The sequence below is a fragment of the Pseudochaenichthys georgianus genome, chromosome 10 (genome assembly GCF_902827115.2).
Source record: "Pseudochaenichthys georgianus chromosome 10, fPseGeo1.2, whole genome shotgun sequence".
Lineage (NCBI taxonomy): Eukaryota > Metazoa > Chordata > Actinopteri > Perciformes > Channichthyidae > Pseudochaenichthys > Pseudochaenichthys georgianus.
Window position 1 is genome coordinate 24,814,385 of NC_047512.1, and position 17,057 is coordinate 24,831,441.

Consider the following 17,057-nt stretch of genomic DNA (forward strand, 5'->3'; position numbering starts at 1 on the left):
AACTATTTGATGACAACATGCACCAAGCAAAAACAGAGATTATTTAACACTGGAAACAAGAGATACCTATAATTAAAAAAAATAATATAATGTGTGTATTCCCCCAATTGCATAAGATCCAGGGTGGGAACCAAACTATTCCCAATTATTTTAAGGTTTTTTCTAATTATATTAATCCACTTTATGTGCGATCTATCAGCTTGTTAACACACACCTTATATAATGATGTACATAACATGCATTGTGTAAAAGTTGTGTTACTTTGTCTTACATCAAATAAGAGAAATAAGAAAATAGATAAATGAAAATCCAATATACGCTGTTAGAAAAGGCAGCAGGTTCTTTATCTATATCAAAACAAAATGATTCTCATCTAAATTAAACACCCCAAACTACATCCAGACAGACATCATAGCCTAGGTTGCTGTATGCATAATGATAACACATGACATGTTTTCCTTATCTAGATTAGACAAATAACCAGAGACACTGTTATTTATGTTACATTTTTATCTGCCAACCTCAATGAATGGGGGTAGGTAACTAGGTACTATGTCTTAACTTGGCTCTGTAAATAATATAAAACAACTTTAGTTTGTTTTAGTCACCCTCAACTGAGAGCCACTTTAATGAGGATATATATGGAATTGTGTTATCATATAATAGTGTTGCAGGTGCTGCTCATTAGGTGAATGAAAGTACTCTGGATTGATCTTGACATTTCCTTTTTGGATGGTAAAAAGTATGGCGGAGGAAACTCTGTTCTCACAAAACGACATCTGAAACTTTAAATAAGTAACTTTGTTAAGTGCTTTACCTTAAGGAACATTAATTCCTAATTACAGCAAATCCTCAATCCTCACCAAGTCATTTCACAGCACCTTAACATTCGCTCATTTCGAACTAATGTTGTGACAGGCTGCCCTCTGTCTTGTCACAGCGATTTGTTCATAAATGACTAGGTTCATACCTCGGGGACAGTTCAATGACCTCACATTGATGTTGTCATATAGTTAGTGCAACATTATCCTGCGGGGGAAATTCCACAAGAGTACTAACTCATTCCAGGATTGAAATAGAGCAATAAAAGGTTGAGTGACATCACTGTCTTGATGTGAGGGAAACAAAGAGCAGCACCCTAAGGTGAACAGAGAGGGCTCCAGTCAGACAGGCTTAGATGGACTGAAGCCTGACACACTGGACGCCTGTTCGTTTTTTACAGCCACAGTTGAGTTTGTGTTGTTAGCAAAAGTCCCCTGACAACTGGAATTAAGCCCCTATTAAGCTATGGTAATAGGAGCAATTAGATCACAGTGCCAGAGATAAGTGCTGTCTTAGGGGAGCGTACACGAAATTAAAAGCATTCAATGGCCATTAAGTTTAAAGAAAACAAATCTTTGCAGACTGCTATTACTTAATCCCACTCTTTGCTTAGTGTGTAGATTATAACGGAGTTTGCGCTTGATTTATAAAATCCATATTTACAGAATATCAATCAATCAATCAATCAATGTTTATTTATATAGCCCAATATCACAAATGTTACATTTGTCTCAGTGGTCTTCACAGTGTGTACAGAATATCAGTATGACAATACGACACCCTCTGTCCTTAGACCCTCACATCGTACAAGGAAAAACTTTCAAAGAAAACCCAGTTTAAAGGGAGAAATGGGAGAAACCTCAGGGAGAGCAGCAGAGGAGGGATCCCTCTCCCAGGACGGACAGACGTGCAATAGATGCCGTGTGTAAATTGAAAAGATAATAAACATTGCTGTCTATTGAGATAAGAAAGCTGTGCAGAGAGAAAAGTATTACTCACCGACAAAACAATCACTAAACAAACCATCAATCTCTGAGCCTGGCTCTTACAGCGTCCTGTGCACCTCTTTTGTAATTCAGTTTGACAGGAAAATAGGAACTTAGATGCCAAATGCTATATTTTAATGTGTTATTGTTCTGCTATCTTGACTATACAATCCAACATTTCTTATGTAGTGCTGCTGGAGCTCATTTGAAAAGTGCTCTCCCACTTTTTTCCTCCAAATGAGGAAATCTAACATTTGCAGTTGGCATAATAAAGTTTAAATACATGTTTAAGCAAGTGAAGATCCACTTAACACTAAACCATATGTAATGGAAAAGAACCAATACAGTTAAGGCGAATGCTGACAGGTGTGGAGATGATCAAATCCCCGTCTCACTGAACCATTCTTTTATGCACTGGTTAATCCTACATTTAAAGTCAAAATTAAATCCTCAAACAAATGAATCTTCAATGGTCTTGAAAATATTGTCTAGTGATTGTGACGTTGTGTTAAATGTCTGTTCACTCTTTTTTTCTTCTCTTAATATCTGTCCTTTTTGATGCTGCAAATGGAGCTACTGTGAGACATGAAACTTCCCAGACTTGATCTGACAGTAAAATATAATTGTATATTTTTGTATTCTATCTCATAGCTCTGAAACCGCTGCGCCCATCACAGCTCAGCAGATGTGAAACCTCTGGATATGTGCAGAAGGTTCAGAGTGTCCACTTATCTCCAGCGTAAAATAGAGGGGGTAGAGATTCGTATCACCTGATCATTTGATACAATTATCATTTGATGACATTATCAGGTAGTTGCTGTGATTGCAATCTAGAAATACCATAGTTTGCCTCAAATGGTGGTAATATTCTCTTTTTAATGACATACTCGGCATCAGAAGTATGAAATACTAACAGCTGCAGTCAAAGAGAAATCACATGACATCACTCCTGAGCTTCAGCAGCAGCAGAGGTCAAAAGTGTTCTTATTGTATGACCTGTTTTACAAGATACAAATGTGTATTCTTGTGAATAACGGATTCATCTTCAAGCAACAAAATGACTGCCCTGAGATGATGAGTTAATTGCTAGCTGTAATTGTGGTTGCAAAGTCAGTGTCAAATGTTGATTAATTTTCAAATCTAAGTGACCATCAAACGTGGTCTGACTGTTCCACCTTAATCTGTCTACAGTGAGGCTGTCTACTGCAATTGCCCTTTATGAAGGTAATGGCAATTAGACTGCAGTTCTGACCTTGAATTTTCTATCTTGAGATAACAAGATAATTAAGTCAGGATTCTTGCAATTAGAGGAGTTGAAAAGAATGTGGAACAATGGCTGCTCTGAGGACTATTTGTTTAACTTTCAGTTTACAGCATTACCAAATTTACCAAATTCATAAATGTTTTGATCTCACCAAATATTAACATAATACTGTGGTGAGAGAAAACCAATGTATTATCTACTCATATCAAGATACAGTACATACATATTGAAATAGAAATATATAGACCAAGACTAAAAGCGGTATAGGAAATATATAAAATATATATTAGAAGATGTTGCACATCATCAACACGTTGGGACACACACACTGTACACGCCTCTGTACGTGTTTGTTAGACTCCTAAAAGTGATTTATCTTCTGACGGAAAGTTTAGCCAGCTCTGCAAGACTGCCAATTGTAATCAGTAATAACCAGAACTCCTGTTGTTTCTACAAAGGGAAAGGGGGGCAGGATTGTTTTGTGTAGGTTCATAAATATTGATCCAGGGCACAGGATCCCAGGGTTCTGTAATAACAAGCCTGCTTTGTGTCTGTCTGTTTAGTGTGCTGGTCTCTGACTGTTTGGACTTCTGAAGGCTATCTTTAGATTCCCAAGATAATGATAGCCGAGTCTTTGGTGTGTGTGGACAATGACTTACAGTAAGGGAAGATACATCTGGTATTGTCTGATAGCGTGGACATCAAGGATTGACTCAAAGGACACAGCTTTTTTTGCTATAGGGCAGCACAATTGGATTAACCTACAGCACACACCCACACACACACAATCGTTTTTTCTTTGTATGCTCTTTTTGCACTACCAAAAAAAACAGAAGTGGTCAGGAGCCTGGTGAGATTACAGTAGCTGTAGAACAGTTGAAATGTGTTGAAAAGGCCAATGACATTGACAGCCTTTCAACTTGTCCTCCCTAGTTGTTGAATGTTGGCAAATACAGTGGGGGCAAAAAAGTATTTAGTCAGCCACCAATTGTGCAAGTTCTCCCACTTAAAAAGATGAGAGGCCTGTAATTTTCATCCTAGGTACACTTCAACTATGAGAGACAAAATGAGAAGGAGAAAAAAAAAAAATCCAGAAAATCACATTGTCTGATTTTTAAAGAATTTAGTTGCAAATTATGTTGGAAAATAAGTATTTGGTCAATAACAAAAGTTCATCTCAATACTTTGTTATATACCCTTTGTTGGCAATGACAGAGGTCAAACGTTTTCTGTAAATCTTCACAAGGTTTTCACACACTGTTGCTGGTATTTTGGCCCATTCCTCCATGCAGATCTCCTCTAGAGCAGTGATGTTTTGGGGCTGTTGCTGGGCAACACGGACTTGCAACTCCCTCCAAAGATTTTCTATGGGGTTTAGATCTGGAGACTGGCTAGGCCACTCCAGGACCTTGAAATGCTTCTTACGAAGCCACTCCTTCGTTGCCCGGGCAGTGTGTTTGGGATCATTGTCATGCTGAAAGACACAGCCACGTTTCATCTTCAATGCCCTTGCTGATGTCTAGTGGAGTTTTTACCAAAAAGTTCTATTTTGGTTTCATCTGACCATATGACATTCTCCCAATCCTCTTCTGGATCATCTGAATGCTCTCTAGCAAACTTCAGACGGGCCTGGACATGTACTGGCTTAAGCAGGGGGACACGTCTGGCACTGCAGGATTTGAGTCCCTGGCGGCGTAGTGTGTTACTGATGGTAGCCTTTGTTACTTTGGTCCCAGCTCTCTGCAGGTCATTGACTCGGTCCCCCCGTGTGGTTCTGGGATTTTTGCTCACTGTTCTTGTGATCATTTTGACCCCAGGGGTGAGATCTTGCGTGGAGCCCCAGATCGAGGGAGATTATCAGTGGTCTTGTATGTCTTCCATTTTCTAAGAATTGCTCCCACAGTTGATTTCTTCACACCAAGCTGCTTACCTATTGCAGATTCAGTCTTCCCAGCCTGGTGCAGGTCTACAATTTTGTTTCTGGTGTCCTTTGACAGCTCTTTGGTCTTGGCCATAGTGGAGTTTGGAGTGTGACTGTTTGAGGTTGTGGACAGGTGTCTTTTATACTGATAACGAGTTCAAACAGGTGACATTAATACAGTTAAGTGGAGGACAGAGGAGGCTCTTAAAGAAGAAGTTACAGGTCTGTGAGAGCCAGAAATCTTGTTTGTTTGTAGGTGACCAAATACTTATTTTACCGAGGAATTTACCAATTAATTCATTAAAAATCCTACAATGTGATTTCCTGGATTCTTTCCCCCCATTCTGTCTCTCATAGTTGAAGTGTACCTAGGATGAAAATTACAGGCCTCTCATCTTTTTAAGTGGGAGAACTTGCACAATTGGTGGCTGACTAAATACTTTTTTGCCCCACTGTACATGGAAAAATAGAAAAACATGACAATGATCAACGTGAGGAGAACTATATACATGGAGAGAAAATGTGCATACACGTTAGTCAGTTCATATCACAACTCATACATGCCTCAAAACCTGGACATTTCGTCATCGTGACCATGTGGTTTTTAAGTTGTTGTGAAAGAAATAGGGATTTGAACTAGATGTCAATGCATATCTGTTTCAAGAGAGAAAAAGATTGATCAATTCATCAAAAATGTTTATGTTGCATCAAATGTGCCAACATCAAACATATAATATTAACCTTTGTGGGTTTTGACTTGTAGGCTACTAACCCACTCTGAGGTCCACACATTTAGCAACGTAAAATAAGACTTGGAATAGCAGAGCTTCAGTTTGCCTTTTAATAATGTAAGTGCAACATTTCTTTCTGAAATGAGAGGGAAAAATAAATTGGATTTTTGAACCGTGGAATTACATTATATGAAAAGAGCTTAAAATCAGCGGGTCCTTCATGTTTAGTATTTCTTTTGCAGACGCCTTCCTTTACATCTAAAGTAGAAGAATATATAAATGTGTTGGTTTTTCTTTGTCTTTTTTGGTTTTACTTCGGGGTTTGTCTTCACATTATCATAAAAGTCAGTCAATATGTCATTATGCAGTGCAGTGCAGCTGCGTGTCTAGTCAGTTCAGCCAAGGGTCAGTGTGGATATTTAACATCTTATTTCTTAATTATGTTTTCATTGCACAGCCACTCATGAAATCCAAAATTCACTGAACTGCAGACGCCAGGCTGTGAAACACCTAACCCCTGAAAATAATACGAAGGTTGAGGCGATCGACAAGTGGGTACATCATTCTGCAGCACGAATTTGAACAATGCAGGAGATGAAGCCGTTATCTTTCAGTGTACTGTAAATATTATTATTATAAATCGCGGGGATCAGAAGAGATCAAAGGGTTAATTGACTGGTTAGCTTTCATGCTGTACAGATCAAAGACTTGCAAGTCTTACGATCACAATCAGCACCTTCTCCATGCAAGCTGCAGCAAGATCCTCTCAGCAAGGTCAGCGCTGATGAAGCTTTGAGGATTTTCATAACTAACATATAAATACTTGCGTAATGGCAAAAAGTGTGATTTGAGTGATAGTCAAATCAGTCCATCCTTGAGTCCCAGCGGACCATTTTGTACAAGTTCCTGAGAACATTTCTGGAGGAAATCGGGATTGTGAAGAGATGTAATGCTTTATTCTGAAGCTCTATAATGGCTTGGGACTCATCTAGCGTATAGGTCCCCTGCAGAAATAACAATGTACACTATATCAACATTTAATACTACTCTATAACTCAAAACTAGGGCCACCAGGGTGGGTGGAGGGGGTCTGGAGGACGGGTTTTGGGCTGACAGCCCAGGAGCACAGCGGAGGACCTGGAAGGGATCTCGGGCGGACGGCAGAGGCAGAGTCCATGGTGGGGCGAAGGCCACAGCGGGCAAACTCAGGGGGCCGAGCATGAGGGCGAAGGCAGCGGCAGGAAGAGTCAGGCGGCCGGGCCCAAGGGCGAGGACCGCGGCAGGAAGAGTCAGGGGGCCGGGCCCGAGGGCGAAGGCAGCGGCACTCAGGGGGCGGGGCTCGAGGGTGAAGACAGCGGCTTTCAGGGGGCTGGGCTCGATGGCGAAGACCGCGGCTCTCAGGGGGCCGGGCTCGAGGGCGAAGATCGCGGCTCTCAGGGGGCCGGGCTCGAGGGTGAAGACCAGACAGCTGCGGAGGCCGGGCAGGACCCGGTGTCGGCCAAATAGGAACCGGAGCCGGTGGGACAGGCTTCGGCAGGATCCCCCACGGAAGAGGACCAGGAGTTGGCAGGACCCCCGGCAGGAGAGCAGTCGGCGGGACCTCCAACGGCACAGGACATAGGGTTGGCAGGACCCCCGGCAGGAGAGCAGTCGGCGGGACCTCCAACGGCACAGGACATAGGTTTGGTAGGACCCCCGGCAGAAGAGTAGTCGGCGGGACCCCCAACGGGACAGGACATGGAGCTGGCAGGATCCCCAGTGGAACCTCCAACGGCACAGGACATAGGGTTGGCTGGACCCCCGGCAGAAGAGTGGTCGGTGGGACCCCCAATGGGAACAGACATGGAGTTGGCAGGACCTCCAGCGGAACCTCCAACGGCACAGACATAGGATTGGCAGGACCTCCGGCAGAAGAGTAGTCGGCGGGGCCCCCAACGGGACAGGACATGGAGTTGGCAGGACCCCCAGCGGAACCTCCAACGGACCAGGACATTGGGTAGGGACTTGAGACGTGACTCGAGAGGGGACTCGAGAGGGGACCCAGGGGGGGACCTCGAGAGAGGACTAGAGAGGGGACTTGAGGAGGGACTAGAGGAGGGACTAGAGGAGGGACTGGAGGAGGGACTTGAGGAGGGACTTGAGGAGGGACTAGAGGAGGGACTAGAGGAGGGACTGGAGAAGGGACTGGAGGAGGGACCATGGCAGCTGGGGCCAGAACTGGGTCTGGAACCATGGCTGCTGAGGCCGGAACTGGAGCCGGAACCATGGCTGCTGGGGCCAGAACTGGGTCTGGAACCATGGCTGTGTGGGCCGGTTCTGGAGCCGGAACCATGGCTGCTGGGCACGGAACCGGAACACGGAACCATGGCTATGTGGGATGGTACTGGAGCACAAAGCGTGGTTTCTGGGGCTCGGGCTGCTAGCCTGGACCTGCGGCTCTTTCTCTTGGAGGCTCCGTGGACCTCCAAAAGCCAGACGAGTACCAGAGAACGGCTCCTGGACAGGAGCAGGAACTGGGGAAGAAGCAGGGGTTGACTCCAGATGGAACACACCAAGGCGTATGGCGTCAGGTTGGGAATTGGGAGGCAGGGAGCTAGCATGCCTGGGGCTAGCAGGCCGGGAAACAGGTTTGACCTCAATGCTGCCAAAAAAGTCCTCCACCCACTCGGGTAGCAACTCCCTCAACCAGGGCCTTGAGGTTACCTCCTGGCGTGCCGCAGAAAAAACTGACTGCCTCTCTTCACTACTGGAGGCATATTTAAAGTCATTCCTCAAACATGTCAAAATGTACTCCACCTCGTACAAACTGTCCGCTGGTTCCATTCTTGGTTTGTTCGTACTGTTACGGTGAGTGAAGCAAGCAGAACTCAAATGCAGATAACGCTGAAAATGCCTTTATTTCAAGGATAATCTAGACAACTTGGACAAAACAGAAAACTCACCGGTGAACTGGGTCACAAACAAAAGACGAACCAACACTGAACACAGGAAGAGACTAAATAGATGGAGCGGTAATCACAAGACGAGAAACAGCCGGGCAGGGGAGGAGAAACACAAGGGGCACCAGGTGAACACAATCAGACAATTAGACACACCGGGGAAACTAACGACAGGAAGAAGGACCAGACAATATACAAGAGGAAAACACCCATAACCAGACATACAAAACTACAAACGTGACAAAACATGAGAATCCTGACACGCTCCTTAAATGCACAAACTTGTTTCAGCTTGACAAATACCACCGGTGCAATTACAAATGTGTGTTTGTGACATTCAATCATTAGCACGATCAAAAACCTTCACAGTGGGAGCCTTGACCTGCTTTTAGAAATCAGCAGATGAAAACAAAACACATATAGCACTGTCAGTAGTGGTTTTACTCGACCTGGAATTATTACTACAGCTGTCACACCGTGTCATCGCAGAGATGTACTGTGACAGAAATAAAGAAGGACAGGTTTGACAACAGTCTCACCGAAGTAGAGTGATGCCGGTCAAATCAATCTGGAGAGCTGGACAACATAACGCCTTTCATTAAAGGGGATCCAAAAAGCCCTTATCTACTGTAGATTCCTATTACTTTCCTAATACCAATACACTATACTTTAAGGTGACTTAAATGTTACAATTATCTTTCATAAACTGAAAATACACTGTGAAACTGGTGAAGCTTTGCGAACTGGGTGTATCGGGCCTGGACTGTGCTCTGCCTCAAACGTTCTTATCAAGCTTCAGTTTGTACTACAATAGCTTCCAGTATCTGGAGCTCCTCTCCGTCAGTTTCATCAATAGGCGCATTCACACTGCGGTACTTTTCCCACAAAGGTTCATGCGAACTTAGTTCATGATCGCGTTCACACCAAAAAGAGCCGGTACTAAAAGTAGTTAATGCGAACCTTTTTACCCCCTCGAGCGGCTCTTTTGTGAGAAAAGAGCTATATTTCTGATTGGCTGGGCGGATTGCAAACCACGCCCCGTAAAACTCCCAAAAAGTTTTGTGAAGCCGCCATTTTATTATCCTCGCATTAGCATTATTAGCATTAGCATTAGCCCAGCGCAGAAACGCAGAGAGTCTAACTTATGGCAACACAAAATAAAACATGGGAGCGGTGGAGATGAGGAGGTGTCGGCGAGGAGGTGTCCGATGTACTCGGAAGGCTTCAGTAGAAGCTGCTGGGACTCCCAGCAGCTTCTACTGAAGCCTTCCCCAACTCCGGGGACTTCCAGCCGGGGACTTTGGGCGGCAGTATACGCTTTGAAGTGGTTTGCGGCCTGCCAGTAAAGAAGAAGAAGAAGAAGAAGAAGAAGAAGAAGAAGAAGAAGAAGAAGAAGAAGAAGAAGAAGAAGAAGAAGAAGAAGAAGAAGAAGAAGAAGAAGAAGTGACGTCAGCGGCCTAATCCACCCCCAGGGACTTTTTCCGGTGTGAACGCGATCTGTACTTAGTTCATGCGAACTAAAGAGTTCGCATGAACTAAGTTCGCATGAACCTTTGTGGGAAAAGTACCGCAGTGTGAACGCGCCTAATGGGTCTAAATGTGTCCTCTGTGTGTGTTTTTGAATCTCTGCAGATGTGAGTCCTGCTCTGCTGATTGTCCAGACAGAATACCTTCAGTTTCTGAGACTGCAGAGGATCTCTGAGGCTCTCTGATCTCTGGCCTAACTCTTTAATGCCAAGTTTAAAGGTGGTTCCTTCTTTGATATATTGTTGTGTGGACTGTCCCATGTATGTTTCTCCCTCACCCCGCTCTCCGGAGAATCTGTGCAGAATCTGTGGCTCCATGTCACGAGGGCAGGACATTTAAAGGCTTCACAGCAGATATTCTTCTTTGACAAAGGAGTCATTTTACTCTCTGTGTGACACTGCAGACAAAACTACAATCAGTCATTTCACTGAGCTATACTTTCGCATTGAATCTGTTTCTATTTAACTCACGCTCAGTGTGTGGTATGTCAGCAGATTGAAGTAGAAGTGTTTTCTCTCCTGTAGCTGTACTCACTTTGAAGATTTTGTACATTTGGTTTGAAAGTTAAACTTATTTTTGTATACGTTTCTCTCTTTATTGGGAGAAAACAACTAGCTCCTGGTTTGGCTCATTTAAAGGAGGTGAGGGAGCTTTGTCATTAAAAAGTATTTATCTATTATAGCTCTGGGGACATTTTGTAAAATATAATAGTGCCAAAATAACAAATACAATTTCAGTTGACAAACGTACTTGCGACTTAATACTAATGAGAAAGCCTCGAGCTTTCATTAATGGCATTTATAGGTGCAGTAAATTATACCTTGTCAGACACTTCGATTTAAATGACTGATACTCTTAATTATTGTTGGGGCTTTTAGAAAGTACGAATCCAAGGGGGGTTGCTTACAACAATATGAATTGCCAATTGTTATTTTTAAAACATTAATAAATGGTTATCAGAATCAGAATCAGAAAGAGGTTTATTACCAGGTAGGGTTACACTTACGAGGAATTTGACTAGGTGTCATGGTGCATACATAAAAGTAAAAGTAAAACAACAATTAAAACATAGATAGATAACTAGAACAAAATATTAAAAATAATAACAAATATAGTAAAATATAGATATAACAGTATAACAATAAAAATATGGAATAAAAATAAAAATCAGAAAACAGATATTGTTGTAATTTATTAGTTATTAGTTAGTATTTTAGTTAAGTAAAATAATATATGTTGTTGGATTTTCCAGTTTCTCATTCAGTTGGAACAACAGTGTAGGATCGGTGCAAGATGCTCATTAAAAGTGGACTTGTGTAACTGCAGAACGCCTGTATGTGTGAGAGCAGATGATAGGTGCCCGTGACTGAGTGTAGGCACAATTGTAATCCAGTGGTCTGCCAGGAGTGCAGGAGCGGGGGGGAATTACCATCTGTTAGTCCTCTGCCAACATCTATCGCAGTACTAACCGCCTTCCTCACGCATAATTACCCACACACACTCCACGAGACTGATTCTTCTCCACCAGATTGCCTCAGTCGCTGCCTCAGCTCACTCATAAAGCCCGATTAAGCAGCAGATTACAGAGTTAGATTAACACAGCCGAGGGTCAGGAATCGCTTTGGAAAGCAGACCCCAGGTCAGCGCAGAACGGTTCCCCCCGAGGGGTCAGGTCTGGATTCAGTCGGGCTACACTAAGCTCTGCTGTAGGATGAATTACAACAGGTCCTGAATATTAAACTGTTGTTCCTTCACATCCTTGACTTCCTTTTTTTATGGTTTCAATACTTTCCATTATTTTGTATTGATATATAGGGAGGCGTGTGGCATAGTGGATAGTGCGTTGGTGTTCGGATCAGGGGAGCACAGGTTCAAACCCCACTGCAGTCAGCATGTCGTTCTGTCCCTGGGGAAGACACTTCACCCCAAATTGCACCTATGGGGATTGCCCACAGTATTGAGTATGTAAGTTTCTTTGGATAAAAGCATCTAACAAGTAACATGTAAGGTAAGGTAATATAGCAACAAAAACATCTACTATTTTTGGTTTGCATTTGTCATGCACTCAAATCTGGAGAAGACATTGTTTCTTTAAAGGTCCCCTATTATACTGTTTTTCATCAATATATTATAGCTCTCAGATATATACAAACATGTCTCTGAAGTGCTTGGCTCCAAATACCAAACATATCATATCTTGTAGCATTACCCATAATCCCCTCTGTTTCAGCCCTGTTTCCAAAGTGCTGATTCTCTGTCTGTTACTTTAGATGAAAATAAGGAGCCCCTCCCCACGCCCCTCTGAGAGATATTTGGTTAAAAAGAACACAATGGTGCTCTAGGAAGAGATTCAGGTGATAAGCAACCTTGGTTGCTGATTGGCTACTTTACACAAGCCAAAAAATTGTTATGACATCATAAAGTGGCCAAAATCTGATCAGCTCATTTTCAGACAGGTTTTTATATAAATGGATCAGGACAAAAAGAGAGAGAATATTTTCTCCTGGAACCTTCATAATCTCTTTCCACAGATGGGACACATGTTGATGTAGAAAAGACATGAACAAGTGGATTTTGCATAATAGATCCCCTTTAACACAGAGGGCTGTTGATTTTAAGGAAGTCCGAAAGCTGGTGTGGAGTGGAGTGCTTTGTAGGAAAGTTAAATTCTTCAGACATTCATTTCAGTCCTGTCACATACAACTGCCACCATGGCTGTCTTGTCGGCCTGAAGATCCTGCAAGGAGAGAGTCTTTCCACTGCTTAGAAACATTCTGTCTGGCTTCACATTCTCAGTTTGCAGGGATACTGGGAGATTGTCTTTTCTGTCAGGTTGACAGGGGTAACCACTGTGTTTCTCAGCTGTTTCAACATGAATCCTGGTTTCAAGCAGAACAGAGGAATTGCTTCATTCGAAGCCAGACACATGAAGAGGAGTTAAGAGATTCTGTTGACAACACAAAGGGGATGCACTGATAAGGAAATACTTATCAAAGACAAGAATGAAGTATACAAAAAAGATGAAAAGGTTGTTTAGTATAATCCTCCACTGCTTTGTAAATGTCCCTGCTTTTCCCCCTTCCTTTTATCAGATGTGAACATGTCTTGGTGCTTTCAATCCTCTCCCTCTATTTCTTCCTCTGTCAATTTCAAAAGCCTTTCTTCCTATCTCCAGATCTTCATTCTTCTCCATTCTGTCCCTTCTGCCTCTCTCTTTGATTCTTGAGGCGGTCTAAGCAGAACCGACAGCGCGCTCAGATAACAAAACAGAGCGCACTGTCGGTGAAACTGAGCCTCCACATTTCACCTGCTGTCCTTCTCATTTTCTTTCCTTCCCCATCCGGTTCTCTAATCAAATTGCTTGTTTTTGTTTTGGAGAAGGATCTCACCACAGGGGCTTTCAAATGTATTCTTCCCCTCCTCTCCTCTCCCCTCCTCTCCTCTCCTCTCCTCTCCTCTCCTCTCCTCTCCTCTCCTCTCCTCTCCTGTCCTCTCCATCTCCTCTCCTGTCCTCTCCTCTCCTCTCCTCTCCTCTCCTGTCCTCTCCGTCTCCTCTCCTCTCTCCTCTCCTCTCCTCTCCTCTCCTCTCCTCTCCTCTCCTCTCCTCTCCTCTCCTCTCGTCTCAAGTGTCAAGGTGTGATATATCATTCCCCCGGGCATTCAGGGAGCCAGGTGTCGTGTTAAGGCTGGAGGGTCTCAGGGTTTTTGAAATACTAATAGCCTGAGGAGATCTGAGGTGCTCCTTTCCTCCATGTGTGTTTGGCTGAGCCCATCAAATCCGTGCATGTGTACATTGCAGGCTATACAGGCAGGCTCCGATGTTAATCTAACACGTGCTCATTAGCATTCAAACGACTGAAGATGTTGCATAAAGTATACCTGAAGCTATGCAAAGTCTGTAACATGTTCACTTTGCTTGGTACATCTCTGTTTTTTGATAGATGGAGCAGAAGGGAAAACAACCTTTCCTATACGCTCCCTTTCCATTCTGCCTCCCCCGCTCCAACACACACACACATCTCCCTTCTCTATCTCTCCCTCTCTGCCTCAGCATCTCAGAGCCACCGGCAGCAGGGAAAGAGACTCATTTCTCACACTGCACGCAGAGTGGAGCCAGCACTGACTCGCAAACACACAGAAACGCACACACCATCACACGCATGCACAGGGAGAAAACGGGAGGTGGACCGAGGCTCCCGCTGTAGCACGTCCACTGGCTGCAGTCAGACATGTAGGAGGAGGAGGAGGTGCTCTGTTCGCCGCTCCATGTCCGCCTCAGTCCTCTAAGCACCTCCCCCCCGCCCCCCCTGAACGCTCGGGCTCTGCGGCTGCTGAGGGGCTGGCTGGAATGACCCGGGAGAGCGGGAGACACAAGATGCGCTAGAAGGGACTCTCTGCTCCTTGATCCCTCCTCTTCTTCTCCATGCTGACAGACACAAGGCAGACCTCTGATCTGCCCCGCAGAAGCTTGCCCATATAGGAGGGCATGGCTGTGTAGACCGAGGGTCTCCATCAGGCACAGTCACAGAGCGGAGGACCACCACAGAGACACACAGGTAAGACAGAGCACAGCTGGGGCTTTTCTTTCATTCATATTGATCTGCGCAGATGTGAGGGGATCAGCTATGTGTCGTCTGAGATATAGATGACTTCGCTCCTTTGATTCTCATCCGTGGTCATCCATTAGTTTGATTATTTACGAAGGCTTTGCTGTGTGTTTGTTGGTGCCTGCTGTGCTGCATGGCCATTGATTAGAAGGGAGATGGGTCTGAGGATGTGGCAGCATGATAATGAAATATGTCTCCTGGAAGACATGGTCCGACATCCATCAGGGGGGTGTCAGCGGGAAAGAAGAGTGTACAATAGGGGGGTAGCATGAGGGAGAGAGAAAAAAGTAAAGACGCAGACAGGGTAAAAGTCCATGGCATTTCAAATGATGTGAGTGACATATCCTCTGGGCTTCTGCTGTTTTTTTGGGGGGGAGACCATTGGGCTTTGCTTTGCCTCAGTCCTTCATTTGTGATTCATATATTCATCTCACACTTTATATTGTAAAAAGTCTAAAAGCTGTATTCCACTGTGTGCCAGGGTAGCTGAGGTTGAAGAAATGTTGAAGAAATGTTGAAAAGAAATTGTGATTTGCTGCGTAATAAGATATCTGTACATGGAGAAAACATGTCGTGGACATACAGTAGTTGACGGACATGACAATTAACATTAACAATCATATTACTGAAGCTGTAATGTTGCTGCTACAGCCTTGATTTCCCTTGGCTGTCTGTGCAGAAAAAGGAAAAGGTCAGAATACAACTGCTGCCAACAGGAAATGTCACCCCTCAATCCTCCACTAATACTCTGAAGCCTCATTACAGGACTCTAAAAGGTTTATATTACTTTTTTTTTCTCGAATGTCAGTGACAGGGGAAGCCAAAGCCCCAAAGTACATTTCAGAGATTGGCCTAGGGTGGATATGCTTATTCAGAATTGCCTGTGGCTGAAAGAGATGAGCTGTCCAGTGCCGTTGCGTGGAGCATACATCACTGGGCTGTGGACCCAGGAGGAATCAACAGAAGGAGAGCCATTACTTAGATGACCAGGCGTTTTCCAAACTCATCATGTGGATGTGCAAGTTATAGAAACGCAGCACAGGGGGAATGGAGGGAATGAGACAGGTAGAGCGATGCGGGCCAGCAGGCAGACAAGGAGAAAGCTCTCTCTTCAAGCCATGATTAATTCCAGACGTGGTACATTAAGCATATGCCAAAAAAATGTCTATATTTCCCATTATATAGTCAGTGGATGCTTGCTGATTTCAAAAGCCATTCTGAAATGTCTATCTTGACACTGGTTAGGCCGGCGTTTGACGGAGTATAAGCCCAAGGTTGATTTTAGGAGTTGTTATGGCAGTAAATATACAGACAGGCATCATTGGAAATGTTATTGGACAACTTTTGCAGAAGCGACACTTATTGATGATCGAGTTTACATCATGTATAAAAACATGATCAAACGCACATTCCAGCTCGGAAATGATTTCCTTGGTACATTGTACTTTCTGCTGCTATTTTATCTTCTCTGTCAACTTTCTGCTTAGTCATGATAGGAAGCAGAACAGGCTAAGGGTGTGGGGTAGAACAAATTCATTCAACTTGTGGTGCAACTTTTGCACACACACCAAACCCTCTAGTCCTGAATTACATGACTGTCATAGAGGAATACCAGCCGAGACATGCTGACAGAATCCATCAGTATCAAAGGCCTGATGCACATGTTAGGCAGCTGGTGACTGTGGACGCACATGAAAGCACATTATGAAGACAGACTAGTTGGCACTGGGTAAACCTTCAGATCCAAACAATTACAGTGGTGGGAATTTCAATGAGGGGGAAAAACACACATTATTTCAGTCTAGCAAACACTTTATGCTGAAGTTAAGAGTGAATAGCTCTGTAGCCGGCACGTGCACAGAGATATGCATGGAGGCACTCCCTCACACCAAATGCGTTCCCCTGCTGGAGGTGACTTAAAATCTAAGCACAGATCTTCATTTTTTCTTCATTTTCACTCTTGCTAAATGATTTCTGCCCAGCATATAAAGCTCAACAGGAAGTAAAACATGTGGAGTCTAAGTGGGGAACGTTTTTTCCATATTTTATCAACAAATCTCATTCAAAGACCAAACAATTAATTGATTCTATAAATTAGTACAGTCTGGTGTAGCGACAGCCTCTTTGCTGATGATCTCTTCTTTGCATCTTGGCGACAATGAAGTGTTGTTTATTCCTTTCAGCAGTGTAACATGGGAACACATTATTATGTATGATAAATGACGTCTGCCAAGTAGAGAGCTGTGCTTCAGTCTCTTCT